The sequence below is a fragment of the Phacochoerus africanus genome, chromosome X (assembly GCF_016906955.1).
Source record: "Phacochoerus africanus isolate WHEZ1 chromosome X, ROS_Pafr_v1, whole genome shotgun sequence".
NCBI classification, from domain to species: Eukaryota; Metazoa; Chordata; class Mammalia; order Artiodactyla; family Suidae; genus Phacochoerus; species Phacochoerus africanus.
Genome location: NC_062560.1, coordinates 26,400,912 through 26,416,621, shown reverse-complemented (window position 1 = coordinate 26,416,621; position 15,710 = coordinate 26,400,912). Strand labels below are relative to the sequence as shown.

General features: G+C 36.0%; 1 long non-coding RNA gene across 1 annotated transcript in view; it reads left to right on the top strand.

Moving 5' to 3' along the window:
• Positions 1 to 9,682, top strand: part of LOC125118672 (uncharacterized) — a 39,440-nt gene extending 29,758 nt beyond the window's left edge. The window contains exons 2-3 of the long non-coding RNA XR_007132869.1: positions 4,776 to 4,947; positions 6,628 to 9,682. This is a non-coding gene — a long non-coding RNA (uncharacterized LOC125118672). The remainder of the gene's footprint in view (positions 1 to 4,775; positions 4,948 to 6,627) is intronic.
• Positions 9,683 to 15,710: the final 6,028 nt, after the last annotated feature.

Below are 15,710 nucleotides of genomic sequence, written 5' to 3'. Positions count from 1 at the left end.
AGAGAGGTAGTAAGTGCAGAAAGTAGCTTTCGTCTTTATGGCTGGGGTACAAAGATAGAGGCTGTAATATTATAATATAGAGGCTCATGGGTGGGTTCCCACAGAACAGTCCCTTCCTCCTTCTCTAAACTTCTTTCTTCCTTCTACTTTGAGCCATGCAGTCTCCTGATAGCGCTCTTCATTAGTAAATCCTCACATGGAGCAGCTCAAAACTGCAGAAATGGGCTCTGCAGTCACAGCGGGAACAACACAAAGCAGAGTACCAAGGGGTAGTTTTGAGTTTCGGCTTAACCAGCATGGTGGCAGTGGGGTCGGGTATCAGAAATAAATTTCAGAAACACAACCCCCTTAATCTTTTCTAAAGTGAGAAAGGGTCAATCCTTAAATTGCTCTCTTGAGAAATATTTTAGTCTTCAGAGAGACTAAGTGACAAGTGAAAGTTTTCTCCTAAATTCATAGAGGGCATGGAGCTGCCTGGACATCCCCACGAGCAAACCTGGATGATAAGGGAATATATTTTGTTAGAAGGAGTTTCACAAACATTGGCTAAACTGAGCAGAATGGAGCACCTTGTAACTTAGGGATCATAGTGGTAACTATGGTGACTATAATGTTGATGAGGCAAACTGCACGACCCAGTGTATTTCCTACCTCTGTTGAGAATATATCTTCATTTACAGGTACTATTTCATTTAATAATATCTACAGGATGTAAAGTAGTTCCTTTAAATGAATTATTAGGTTTAATTTATCCTATCAACATGAGAAGAACATAAAAGTTTATCATACACTGATATTTTCAGCTGCTTTTACTGGAAAACACAATTCATATCCTTTGCAACTTTGATCACTTTAACCTAAATTTCAATAAAAATATATTTTTAATTGTACAGAAAAATAAATCTTATATAAAAAAGCACAGTCTGCTTTTGCTATAAAATGGTAGTGAGACTATTCAAAAACTTCACATTATTTAAAAAAAAACTCCATAATAAAAGCAATTGTTTCAAGTAGGAAAGTGGTTTGCGGCCATAAAATTCCAGACTGGCAATACTAATTGCCTTCCCTCTATCAGTTTCAGTAATGATGGTATATTTGTATGTGTCTGTTTAACATTATAAATATAACAAACACAGCATAGCCTCATATTAATTTTGGTTTTAGAATAACGAATTTTATTTTTTGAAGATCACATTAGCAGACATTTCTTATACAGTTATTATCAATCTTTATCAATTTTACCACCTATTGTTATACAAGAGATCACCATGTCCCTCATTTTGAATGATGAAAACTCTGATATTTCAGCAATGCTTGAGTAATGAATTGGATAGTACCTTGTGTTGGGGAGCGGTTCTCTATGGGTTGCTTGTGTTTCTGCATATCTTGCAAATGAGACACAGACAATCTTTTCAGACAATATTTTCAAGGATGCCATAGAGCACATGACCTTGAGATACAGATAGTGTGTTTCTCTGGAGCTAGGGGCAGGCATACAGGTTTCCTAAACTCAGGATTCCTCTACTGAAGGCCACCCAGTGTGTAAGTATCACTTAGCTTTCCCCACTTTGCCTTGTGGGAACTAGAATTTGGGGGAACTGTTACCCAAATGCTGACAGTCTGGGTACTGCCTGTATTCATTTGCTATTGTTGCAATTTAAAAATTACCATAGAGTTAGTCACTTAAAATAACACACATTTCTTATCTTAGAGTTCTAGATGTCAGAAGATCAACCAAGGTCTGACTGAGCTAACATCGAGGTGTCAGTAGGGCTGTGCTCTTTCTGAGCACTCAAGGGAAGAATTAATTTCCTTGCCTTTCGCAGCTTCTAAAGTCTGAACTCATTCCTGGGCTCATGATCCCCTTCCTCCATTTTCAAAGCCATTAAAGTAACCTCTCTCTGGCCCTGATTCCATTCTCACATCCCTTTCTCAGACCCCAGCCAGGAAAGTTTTTTCACTTTAAGGATCCTGGAATTAGAACAGGCCCACCCAGATAAGCCAGAATAGCCTCCCCATCTCGAGGTCTCTGACCCATCAGTTCCCTATCTCCCAGCATCCATGAAACTCTGGCAGGCTAACTTGTTAGCTTGCAAGCAGAGTAAAACCTCAGACCCTTCCTAGGACCTGAAACCCTGACCCTTCATTTGGAAATTGAATTCAATCATTTTAGCAAACATATCTAACTGCAAGTTAAATAAAGCTAAACCTGAGTCTAATTTTAAGTACACATGGCTGCCTTAGAATTTTCACGTTTGAAAAGCAGGTGTGTCAACCTCCCAGGCCATGTGAAATAAATAAAACTATTAAATGAACTTGAAAAATGTTCTCTTAAGTCAGTAATTCTGAAGATTTAGCATGTACAGTAATGTCCTAAAAGCTTGCCTGATAATCGCATTCCTATCACAGCAGCATCCATTTGAGATTTTGTTCTGGATTTGATTGCTGAAGTCTAAATTTTTCACCAGTGCCTCAAGTGATCCTTGCTATGAGATCAAGTTTTTTCATTCCCAGTTACTTGTATTGCTTTAGTAATTAAATTTCACTCTACTTGTGTTGAAAAAGGCACGTACTTTAAATGAAATTTTAGAGCCATAATAACATTCATCATTTATTCACTAAAGAAAATGTTTCATGCAATGTTACAGTCATATTTTGACTTCTCTTCAACACCAAATAGGCCAGTTGAGGCCACCACATTTCAAGAGCTCCCCATGTCAAGTTGTTCTAACAGATATTGTGTTTATGAATAAAATAACTTCAGTTTATTCTCATTACATTTCATAATCACAATTTTGGAAAAGATCATGAAGGTTTATTTTGGAAAGATTTAAACATTCATAAGCATTACTGGATTAAATTAATATACTAATTCTGGATATTGTTTTAAAAGATACACATATCTCAGCTAACATTTTGCATGAACTTAGAATTATCAAAGGAGCCAGAAATCATAGCCCAAAGTGGTAAGATATCAAAATTTCCAAACTTCATGCACAGATAGAAATGATTATGTTTTCAGTCACTTCATCTAGTTTATGGTTTGTAAGATTACATATGGACATTTATCACTTTGTCCTCATTGCTATTTTCTTTCTGTTAAAGGGAACTTGAAGTTCATTAGATGAATGAAGTATTTTACATTATCTTTGTAGCCTGTGTAATGTGGGGAAAAGAATGGTGGCCATATTGTCAAAGTATATATAACTATAAAAATTACCTTGTAAGGATGTTTTAGGGAGATCAAATTCTATTAAAATATAATAAATTTTGTTCCCCAGGCTTTTTGTTCATCTAAGTAAATGAATCTCCTAGCTTGCTCATTTAACTATATTAGAAGTTCTAATTTTTAAAATCATACATTTCACAGAAAACTGGATTCTACTTATTCTCAAACTAGAACTTTGAGCTTTTGAAATGAAGTGTTCTTGTTCTGTCACTTCACTCAGTAATCACAAATTTTCAAAGGCATCTCTTTTAGTATAAGATTAAAATAGAAATCCATTTTATTTATTATACAGTGTGACATTGTCCTTGCCATGTACTCTTATGTGTGTCACCAGCTGGCGTATTTATCTGACATTTGACAACAAATCATAAGCAGTAAAAATATTTTCATTAATTTAATAAACATTGATGAGGTCCAGGGCCACCATAAATGCTTGTGAGGCTGTGAACTCTATGACTTCAGGGGTGCCATTCACATCATATTTATGAGTATGGTGCCCCTGGAGTTGGGCAGTGCACAACCTGTACAGCTATATAAGGTGGCCCTGCCTAATATGAAGTCAGGCGCTGTGATGTGTGCCAGCCATGAATATAAGGACAATGACATCAAAGCAGTTTTTCTTTTAGAACTTATAGTTTAGGAAGGGAGGCTGATAATTAAAGGAACCCGTGGTAAGTCCTATGATAAAGAAAGTACAGGACCTTCCTGTCAATATAGTCATCCAATTCAAAACAAAGAACAAATAAAGGTGAACAGTTAAGGCTAGAACTTGCTCTGGGAACATTTCAAAGTGTGGGATCCTAAGTCAGATTCTTTTTCTGCAGCTGCTCAGTTTTAACATAAAATGTAATCACAAATATTGTACTTGCATAAATGAGCAAGATTTTCTTCATGACATCCCCCCACCCCACTCCCCGCTTATGGTAAGGCCATAGCTAATTAAACAAAAACTATTTTCCAGTATTTTCTCTCAGGCTCTATTCTGGCTCTGCCTCCTCATCCCACCAACTGCATCTTGTGTATCTGTATTATGTACATACTCAGCTTTTGATCTTGTTCTTACCTGACAGTCCATCCCTTAGAACTTGATGCTTCTGAGACTCTAGATGTTTCTCAAGCCAACCTCAATGAACTTGTACCTCTTTTCCTAAACCCTGCAGCTATGGCCCAGTTCCACCCACTTTCCTAACCCTAATTTGTGAACGTCGGCCCTAAAATCCACTGCCTACTTCTAATATGTGTTTGAGTTATTTTTCTTAAAGCTAAATCTAGGTTCAGAAGTTTGTCCTGATAAATGGAAGCTTCATAAGGTCAGGACTTGTGGTATGTTTTGTTCAGACAAACCTCCAGTGCCTAGAACTATCCATGAGTGCTAAGTGATTATTTATATGTGGGACAATACACAAGGATTCCAAGGGCCTTCTGTTGGGACCTGCCTCCCAGATGTTGCTGATTTTGGTTTATTTGGGGGGTGGGGGTGCAGCATACTGTTTGCAGTTGTGCTCCTTGGGCTCCCAACAGAGTACTTAACAGGTTCTTTTTCCAGCATCCTTGAAAAGTGGAGTCCAGAGCACTGCCACAGCTTAACAGTGCCTCCCCGTGGTAAGGAATCCAACTGCAGGCTGAGTAACTCCACAGTCTCAGAATCTGGACCAAATTCCCTTCCATCTCACCATGGCAAGAAAACTACTCATGGAAAAATCAACCAGTGACTTAAGGTCTCAATCCTCCTTTCCTTCCATATGTACTTATATAAGATCAGATTATGCTCTAGGTTCACAGTGGAGGCAGTATAGATTGTCCTTAGGTTTAATAAAAAATATTTTATTTAATATTTTACGTTCATTTTTCTTATAATTGTATGATACAAAAATGTAATGAATGTTGTCAATAAGCCCCACATAGACACTCAAAAATTCCCTACAGTTTACCTTCAGGTAGTCTTTAGGCTTTCTTGATTGGCGGACAAAGCAGATCACAGCACAACTCCCTGAAGATTCTGGAAAGATAAAAATAGTGCTTTGGGAAAGTTTTCCTTCTCTCCTTGCCATTTGCACTTCAGCTGTAAAATGGAGCTTGTAACAGGGGCCTATGAGTCCTTAAGCTGGTACACTTCCTGTTACAAACTTGAAGCCCCAGCTTCCCTTAAGCCTGATGATGACACATTACAGTAGGAGTTTAGTGGGACTTCTGCCCAGGGCTTTGTACATATGGTAGTTCTAATGTCACACATCCCTGCCAAAAGAAAGGCTTGGTCTTGACTATAGAAAACATATCTGAAGACCTCTTTTTATATCCAGGATAAATCTGAAGTTCATCTCAAACCACCCTAGATCCTTATCTTCAAAACTGACGGCAGCAGCTAAGCCTCTTGGACCCAGGCAGTACCAGCTCCTCAGACCTCTGTCCTGGTGCCTATTTCCTTCACTTGCTGGTCTCCAGAAACAGCAATTATCCTGTTAGAATGAGAATTTCTGTGTATCACACCCATCTTAAAAGTTTACTAATGTGACCACAAAATGCTGTGTACTCTGGTGACTCAGGCCAATACAATTTGAACAAATTTGATGGACTTGGAGACTCTCCACATAACAGTGTGTCACCTTCTTTTTTGGTGACTTGTCTTTGTCATAGATTGCATGCCAGAAGGAAAGGCCTACGGGAGAGACATATCTTCAGAAGCCTTTTTCTCTGGATGAGACCCTCTATTGAGATATACTTTACTAACAAACTATGCCTACAACTGACTTAATGAATCAGTGTTTCAGGATCACTTTAAGAGAATCCTGGGCCTGCCATAATTCCAAAAGACTCCCAGGTTATGCTAGAAGATGTGTTACCATTACATATGGCCATTTAGGCTGACTGTTAATGCCCTGAATGTTGTGTCCTCCAAAATTCACATGCTGAAGCCCTAAGCCCAGTGTGACTGTATTTAGAGATGGGGCCTCTGAGGAAGTAAAGTTAAATGAGTTCATAATGGTGAGGCCCTGATCTTGATAGGATTAGTGTCCTCATAAGAAAGAGACACCAGAAAGCTAGCAGGCATGCACTTGTTCTCCATCCTTCCCTACCCTGCCTTTTTTTTTTTTTTGCTTTTTTAGGGCTGCGCCCATGACATATGTAAGTTCCTAGGCTAGGGGATCGAATTAGATCTCCAGCTGCTGGTCTACACCACAGCCACAGAAACGCAGAACCCTCGACCCACTGAGTGAGGGCAGGGGTCAAACCCACATCCTCATGGATACTAGTCGGCTTCGTTTCCACTCTGCCATAATGGGAGCTCTTCCCCTTTTATATTATAAATAATTTATAAATTATATATAAGAATTTATACATTATATAAATTATATATAATAATTTTCCTTGCATCCACCCTTTTGCTTGCACATATCAAGGAAAGGCCTGAATAGGCAGCCATCAACAAGCCAGGAAGAGAGCTCTCAGCAGAAACTGATCATGCTGGCATCTTGATCTGGGACTTTTAGCTTCCAGAACCACAAGAAGATAAATTTCTGCTGTTGAAGCCACCCATTCTAAGGTATTTTGTTATGGCAGCCCAAGCAGCCTAATACACCAACCCAGACTGCAAACAATAGAACATGGCACACTTGTTGCCATCATCCATGGAAACATGCATCTTTATTTGTTGTTTTCTGTACATGACTTAGTAAAGCATGAATGACAGTTAAATACAAGGTCTAGAAATGGAATTTTTCACCTAAAATGTGTATTTAAATTGCTGATCTTTGCAATTTTTTTATGTGAGATTCAAACTAAGTTCAAGAGGAAAATCATTATCAAATTGGAGTTCTAAGTCAACTACAAACTGATATTTTTGTTTGAGAGGTGATAAAGTTTTAAATGAGGTACAAGTATATTAAAAGGGAGATTTTTTTAAATGCTAGTTAAGGATTTGGGAATATCAGGAATTTCAGATTTAGGGTTGCACTAATATTTTTATGTAGGATAATATTAGAGATGTCTCATCAGTAATCAGAGATGCAGTTCATATTATTATGAAGAATCATAAACTTTGTGGAAAAAGGCTTTTGATAAAATCTGTTTGATTGGAACTATCAAATGAGATGGGTTCTTAAGTGCTATTGCAATGATTATTCATAGTAAACGTGGGAAACAAACTGATTCTAAACTTAGAGTCTTAAATTATAATGTGGCCGTTACTTTCTAACTCATTTTAGTAAGACTAGAAGAACTTCAGCTGTTTGAGAATAGCGGATGTAGGGAGATTTATAAACTAATAAGCATTGGATTGTGTGTATTTGTATGTATGTATGTATGTAGGTATATACCTATGTCCCACTGCTTTCATTTTTCATAGTAAAACTCTTTATTGAATTGGTTCAATGACTGTCTATATAGAATTTGATTATAATTAAGGAATCATAATAATATCAGTATGTATTATACCTATGCCAGATTTTCACTATGCTTTTACAAAATATCTACATATTTAATTTGATTTTATATTTGGCTTTGAGCTGGAAGAGAAAATTATTTAACTTAATTTCCACATTGGCATAGTAAATGTGTAAAACCACTGGAAGAATGATAATGAAATTTGGCATTATATTTTATATCAATTTCAAATATGAATTTAACTTCAAGATGTGGCTTTAGGTGAATTGTAAAGAGACTTAGTGACATAAATATCTGTTCCAAGTCAAAATGTGACTTTAGGTGAAAAGAGACTTAGTAACATAAAAATGTATTTCAGAACTTAAATAAATAATGTAACTTGTTGATTAATAACAGCCCTCCCAGAAATAACCACATCCTAACCCCTAGAACCTATAAATATGTTAAATGGCATAGCAGAATTAAAATTGCAGATGAAGTTAAGTTTGCTAATCTCATGACCTTAAGATAAAGACATTATCCTAAATTGCCCAGGCGGGCCCAGTGTAATCAGAAGGCTCCCTGAAAGTGGAATAGGGAGTTCTGGTTGTGACTCAGTAGGTTTCAAACCTAACTAGTAACCATGAGGATACGGGTTTGATCCCTGGCCTCACTCAGTGGGTTAAGGATCTGTCATTGCCTTAAGCTATGGTGTAAGTCACAGACATGGCTCAGATCCTGTATTGCTGTGGCTGTGGCATAGGACTGCAGCTGCAGCTCTGATTTGACTCCTATCCTGGGAACTTCCAATTGTTGCAAGCGTGGCCCTGAAAAACCAAAAAAAAAAAAAAAAAAAAACTCAAAAAACCAAAAGTGTAATAGGTCTCTAAAAGTGAAAGTCAGAGATGTGGCAATGGAAGAGGTCAGAGAGAAGGATTTGAACCCCATTTGCTGGCTAAAATACCTACTTACTTTACTTTGTAATTTCGTCTTCTATACACAAGTAAGTTTTGTTTGCTTGAACTTTGTGCAAGTTTAATCACATTGTATGGTTGTCTTTCTCATTTGCATTGTGTTTACAAGATCCTTAATGGTTATGGCTTGAAGTAGATATCTATTCATTTGTATTGCTTTGTAGTACCCACTAACTGTATATACCTCAATTGTTTACGCATTCTACTTTTGATGGACATTTGTGATGTTTTCTGTTTGAGCCTGTTAAAATGGTTCTATGAACGTTTGTGTGTGTGCGTTGATGTGGATTTCTTGCTGTAGATCACTGTCTTTCCTAAGTTTTGGATATTTGTCATTATGTCCTAAAAGTTGTCCCTGCTCCATTATTTTTCTCTCATTCTGAGACAGCAACAAAATATAAGTTAGGTCTTCTCATTTTATCTCCATGTCTCCTCTTCTATATTTTCTATCTATTTTGTCATTTTTGACTGAAGTATGGATTATTTTCTTAATAATTAACTCTATCTTCAGTTGTATCTATCTATAGGCATACTTCTTTTTATCACATCTTGCTTTATTGCATTTTGCAGATAATGTGTTTTTTACAAGTAGAAGGTTTGTGGCAACCCTGCCTTGACAGATGATGGTCAGGTGATAGCAATAAAGTATTTTTAATTAAGGTGTATGCATTGTTTTAGACATAATGCTATTGCATACTTGATAGACTGCAGTAGAGTGTAAACATAATTTTACATGCACTGGGAAACCAAAAAAATTGTGTGGTTTACTTTATTGAAGCAGTCTGGAACTGAACCCACAATATCTCCAAGGTATGCCTGACTATCCATTGAATTTTTAATTTCATTTATTTTATCTAAATTTTTAAAATAGCTACTTAGTTTTTTTTCCATACTTATTTCATCACTTTTTAGAATTCTGTTTCTCATACATACTTTCCAGCTTGGATTTCATTTCTGTTACACATATGAAGCTCCCATAGCATATGCCAATTCCAATAGCTGAAAATTTTGTGGTTTTGTTTGTGGGCTATCTACTTATTCAGTTTGTTCTCGCTTATATTTTACAACATGTGTGTATAATCTGAACATTTTATTAAGATGCTGTTTGTCAGTCTTATCTGTTGAAATTACAATAAAAATGCAATAAGTAAATATTATCAAAATGCAGCGTATTTCTTCTATATCCAGAAAAATCAATTCCTACATTGTTTTTTTGAACATGAATATGTTTTATTCCTTCATTTTGGAGGGGAGTTAGTTGGATTACTTACTAACTAGCTATAAGCACATTGCTTATTACAGGAAAAAAGTTAGCCTTACAAATATTTCTTCACGTATAATCTTTTTTAAAAATAATGTAATCTTTTTAAATGAATACACTTTATTTTTACAATAGTTTTAGGTTCATAGCAAAATTGAGTGGGAAGTACAGAGAGTTTATAAATAGCCTCCCCACACACAGCCTCCTCATATCAACATCCCACATGACAATGATTCATTTTGTGCAATAAATGAGCATAGATTAATAAATCATGATCACCCAAAGTCCATACTTTACACAAGAGTTCTCTCTTGGTGTTGTACATTCTATGGATTTTAAGAAATATATAATGACATGTATCTACCATCTTACTATTGTACAGAGTACTCTGATTGCCATTGATTATTTACACACCCCTCTTCCCTAACCCTGGCAAAAACAAATCTTTTTACTGTCTCTATAGTTTTGCCTTTTCCAGAATGTTATACAGTTGGAATAATGTAGTATGTACCTTTTTCAGATTTTTTCACTTAGTAATATGCAGGAAATTTTCCTCCATAGCTTGTAGTGGCTTAATAGGTCATTTCTTTTTAATGCTGAAAATATCCCATTGTCTGGACATGCCACAGTTCATTTATCAGTTCACCAACTGAAGGGTGTCTTGGTTGCTTCCAAATGTTGGCAATTATGAATGAAGTTGCTGTAAATGTCCATGTGTGGGTTTTGTATGGATATAAGTTTTCACTTCATTTGGGTAAATACCAAGGGGCGTCGTAGCATGATCGTAAGAGTATGTCTTACATAAGAGTATGTCTAATTTGATAAGGAACTATAAAACTGTCTTTCAGAGTGGTGGTACACTTTGCATTCCTAGAAACAATGGATGACAATTCATGTTGCTTCATATCCTTGCCAGTATTTAATGTTGTCAGTGTTCTAGATTTTGGCCATTCTAGTGAGTTTGTAGTACTATCTTGTTCTAATTTGCATTTCCCTGATGATATACTATATTTAGCATCTATTCGTATGCTTATTTTCCATCTATGAGGGTGAGAGGTTCTGTTAAGGTCTTTGGCCCATTTTTTAATCAGGTAGTTTATTTTCTTATTGTTGAGTTTTTAAAATTCTTTGTATATTTTGATGAAAGTCCTTTATCAGATGTGTCTTTTGCAAATATTTTCTCCCAGTCCAGGGGTTGTCATTTCATGCTATTGACATTGTCTTTGACAGAGCAGAACTTCGTACTTGTCATGAAGTGAAGTTTATCACTTCTTTCTTACGTAGATCATGCTTTTGATGTTGTATCTAAAAAGTCCTTACCATATTCAGTGTCATCTAGATTTCTCCTGTGTTATCTTCTAGGACTCTTATAGTTTAGCATTTTACATTTAAGTCTGTGATCCATTTGGAGTTAATTTTTATAAGTGGTGTAAGGTCTGTGTCGAGATTCTTTGTGTGTGTGTGTATCTTATTCCAGCATCATTTATTGAGTTAGGAATTATTCCCTCTGCTTCTGTCTTCTGGAAAAGATTATAGTGAATAGATATAACTTACTTAAATGTTTGGTAGAATTCACCAGTGAACCTATCTGGGCCTGGTTCTTTCTGTTTTGGAAGATTATTTATTATTGATTCAATTTGTTTAATAAATACAGGCCTATTCAGACTATTTCTTCTTGTGTGAATAAACTAACTTCACTTCAGGTTATTCTATTTCTTATTGAGTAAGTTAATACAGATTGTTTCTTTCAAGGAAGTGGTCCGTTTCATTTAAGTTATCAAATTTGAGGGCACAGTGTTGTTCATGGTATTCCTTGATTATACTTTTAATGTCTGTTGACTCTTTCTCGTGAGGTCCTTTTTTTTTTCATTTCTGATATTATTAATGTGTTTTCTCTCTCTCTTAGTTGGCCTGGCTAGAGGTTTATGGATTTTATTGATCTTTTCAGTTTTGTTGTTTTTCTGTTTTTCTTGATTGGTTTCACTTTTTTTTTGTTTTTTTTCTGCACCCATGGCATGTGGAAGTTCCAAGGTCAGGGATCAAACCAGCAACACAACAGCAACCTGAGCAGCTGCAGTGACAATTCCAGGTCCTTAGCCTGCTGAGCCACAGAGGAACTCCTGATTGGTTTCACTTTTCCACTTTTCTGCTGTTTACTTTGGATTTAATTTGCTCTTCTTTTTCTGGTTTACTAAAAGGAAGCTTAGAGGATAATTTTAGACCTCTTATTTTATAATATATTTATTCAAGGCTACAGATTTCCCTCTAAACACTCCTTTCACTGGATCACACAAATTTTAAGTAGTTTTTAATTTTCATTTAATTTAAAATACTTTTAAATTTCTCTTGAAATATCTTCTTTGACCCATATGTTATTTAGAACCATGTTGTTTAATCTTCAAGTTTGTTGGATTTTCTGGCTATCTTTCTGTTACTGATTTCTAGTTTAATTCCATTGTGGTCTGTGAGCAGACATTGTATGATCAATCTTTTAAATTGGTTGAGTTGGGAGTTCCTGTTGTGGCTCAGCAGGTTAAGAATCTGATTAGTATCCATGAGGATGGAGATTTGATCCCTGGCCTTGTTCAGTGGGTTAAAGGATCTGGCATTGATGTGAGTCTGGTGTAGGTCACAGACATGACTTGGATCTGGCACTGCTGTGGCTATGGTGAAGGCCAGCAGCTGCAGCTCCAATTTGACCTATAACCCAGAAACCTCCATATGGGACAGGTGCATTCCTATAAAGAATAATTAATTAATTTGCGAAGTTGTTTTATGGTGCAGAATGTGGTCTGTCTTGACAAATGTTCTATGTGAGCTTGAGAAGAATTTGTATTCTGTTGTTGTTGGATGAAATAATCTGAAGATGTCTATTATATACAGTTGAATGATTGTGTTGTTGAATTCAACTATATCCTTACTGACTTTTGCCTGCTGAGTCTGCCCATTTCTAAGAGGGATGTTGAAAGTCACCAACTATAATGGTGGATTCATCTATTTCTCCTTGGAGTTCTATCAGTTTTGCCTCATTTATTTTCATGCTATGTTGTTAGGGGCACACATGTTAAGATTGTTATGTCTTATTGGAGAATTGACCCTTTATCATTACAAAATGTCCCTCTTTATTGCTGATAAATTTCCTTACTCTGAACTATGCTCTGCCTAAAATTAATATACCTATTCCTGCTTTCTATTGATTAGTGTTAACATGATGTATTTTGCTCCATCCATTTACTTTTAATCTGTATGTATCTTTATATTTAAAGTAGGCTTCTGGTACACAGCTCAGTCTTATTCTTTTATCCTCTCTGGCAGTCTCTTTTTTTTTTAATAGAAGTATAGTTGATTTACAATTGTGTTAGCTTCAAGTGTTCAGCAAAGTGATTCAGATATATATATATACACGTGTGTGAGTGTATGAATTCTTTTTCAGATTCTTTTCCATTATAGGTTATTACAAGATATGGACTATAGTTCCTTGTGCTCTACAATAGGTCCTTGTTATTTATCTATTTTATATATAGTAGTGTGTGTCTTTTAATCCCAAACTCCTAATTTATCTCTCTCCCCTTCCCCTTTGATAACCATAAGATTGTTTTCAGTGTCTAACAATCTCTTTTAAATGGTGCATTTAGACCATTGATGTTCAAAGTAATTATTGATATAGTTGGATTAATACCTACCATATTTGCTTGTATTTTGTTCCTAATTTTGCCTTTCACTCCTTTTCTGCCTTTTGTGGTTCTAATTGAGCATGTTTTATGATCCTATTTTCTTTTTTTTTAGCCTAGCATATCAATTGTACATTATTGCTTTTATAAGTTGTTTCTCTAGAATTTGCAATATATATTTAAAATGAATCTAGTCCATTTTCATGTAACAGTATACAATTTCATGGGTAGTGCAAATACCTTATCATAACAAAATAATTCTAATGCCTCCTTTCTGTCTCTTTTTATCATTTTTGTCATTCATTCTGCGTATACCTAAGCATATTTTTTTTCTCAATGAGCAGACTGTCAGATTCCTACATTAGAAAGGCCCTGGACTTTGTTTTTTTCCTGTTGCCCTATGAGATTACCCAAACTGCAGCTTAATTTCTCAGATTTTTTTCTATATTAGAAAATGTCATCAAGGCAATACAGCTTTGGAAGTTTAGTTAACCTTTCCAGGCTTTTAATTTTTCCTTTATTTTCATGACTGTCATGTTGTCCCTTTGATGTTTTTTGAGAAACAACTTAAAAACTTTTGTTTGTTATCTACTTGCCATTTCAAGAAGTGAAAATCTCATACTCTTGGTTTTTAAATTACATTTTGAATGAGAATTTCTTTTTGATACAAACAAAATTTCATGGTCATCTCTCACCACAGATTTGTGGAGCACTATAAGGGATCATGTTTCAAGATCTGGTTTCATTATTTCTTCATGGATTTATGTGGAAGAAGAGCATGTCCTATTAGTCATCCTCTCAAATTAAGGCATAAAAATGCTGGCCTTGAAAGAACATATAAAGAAGAGGGAGAGATATTTTTCATATTACATAAGAGCCTGAACTTTCCAAACCATTTAGGTCTGATCTCTAGCTGGATATGATCAGTACAGATTTAAGTGATTTTTCTGAAATTGACTTGACTGTAGCATAGAACATGGTCTAAATAGAAGACCTCTTTCCCTACGCATATTATAGGACATAATCTTATGATTTTTGCCAGAAACTTAGAGAAAAAAATTAACCCAGACCTTTCTTAGTCAAAAGAATTCTTTCATTTGAGCTTAGCAGTTTTCAAATTAAGACTAAATACATAAGCTGGTCACTTTTTATTTGATTAGAACATTCTCTGACATCAACCTTAGAAATGCTTTCTCAGGTCAGTCTCCCAAAGCAACAGAAACAAGAGCAAAAATAAACCAATGGGACCGAATCAAAATGACAAGCTTTTGCACAACAAAGGGAACCAAAAAGAAACCAAAAAGACAACTTACAGAATGGGAGAAAATAGTTTCAAATGATGCAATGGACAAGGACCTAATCTCTAAAATATACAAACAACTTATACAACTCAACAGCAAAAAAGCCAACAACCCAGTGGAAAAATGGGCAAAGGACCTGAAGAGACATTTCTCCAAGGAAGATATACAGATGGCAAACAAGCACATGAAACGATGCTCAGCATCCCTGATTATTAGAGAAATGCAAATCTAAACTACCATGAGATATCACCTCACCCCAGTCAGAATGACCATCATTCATAAGTCCACCAATAACAAGTGCTGGAGGGGGTGTGGAGAAAAGGGAACCCTCCTGCACTGTTGGTGGGAATGTAAGCTGGTACAACCACTATGGAGACCAGTAGGGAGGTACCTTAGAAAACTATGCATAGAACTACCATATGACCCAGCAACCCCACTCTTGGGCATATATCCGGACAAAACTCTACTTAAAAGAGACACATGCACCTGCGTGTTCATTGCAGCACTATTCACAATAGCCAAGACATGGAATCAACCCAAATGTCCACTGATAGATGACTGGATTAGGAAGATGTGATAATATACACAATGGAACACTACTCCGCCATTAAAAAAAGAACAAAATAATGCCATTTGCAGCAACATGGATGGAACTAGAGCCTCTCATCCTGAGTGAAGTAAGTCAGAAAAAGACAAATACCATATTATATCACTTGTATCTGGAATCTAATATACAGCACAAAGGAAACTTTCCACAGAAAAGAAAATCATGGACTTGGAGAATAGACTTGTGGTTGCCAAGGGGGAAGGGGGGAGAGTGGGAGGTACTGCGAGCTTGAGGTAAATAGATGAAGAATGTTGCCTTAGGGATGGATTAGCAATGGGATCCTGCTGTGTAGCACTGGGAAATCTGTC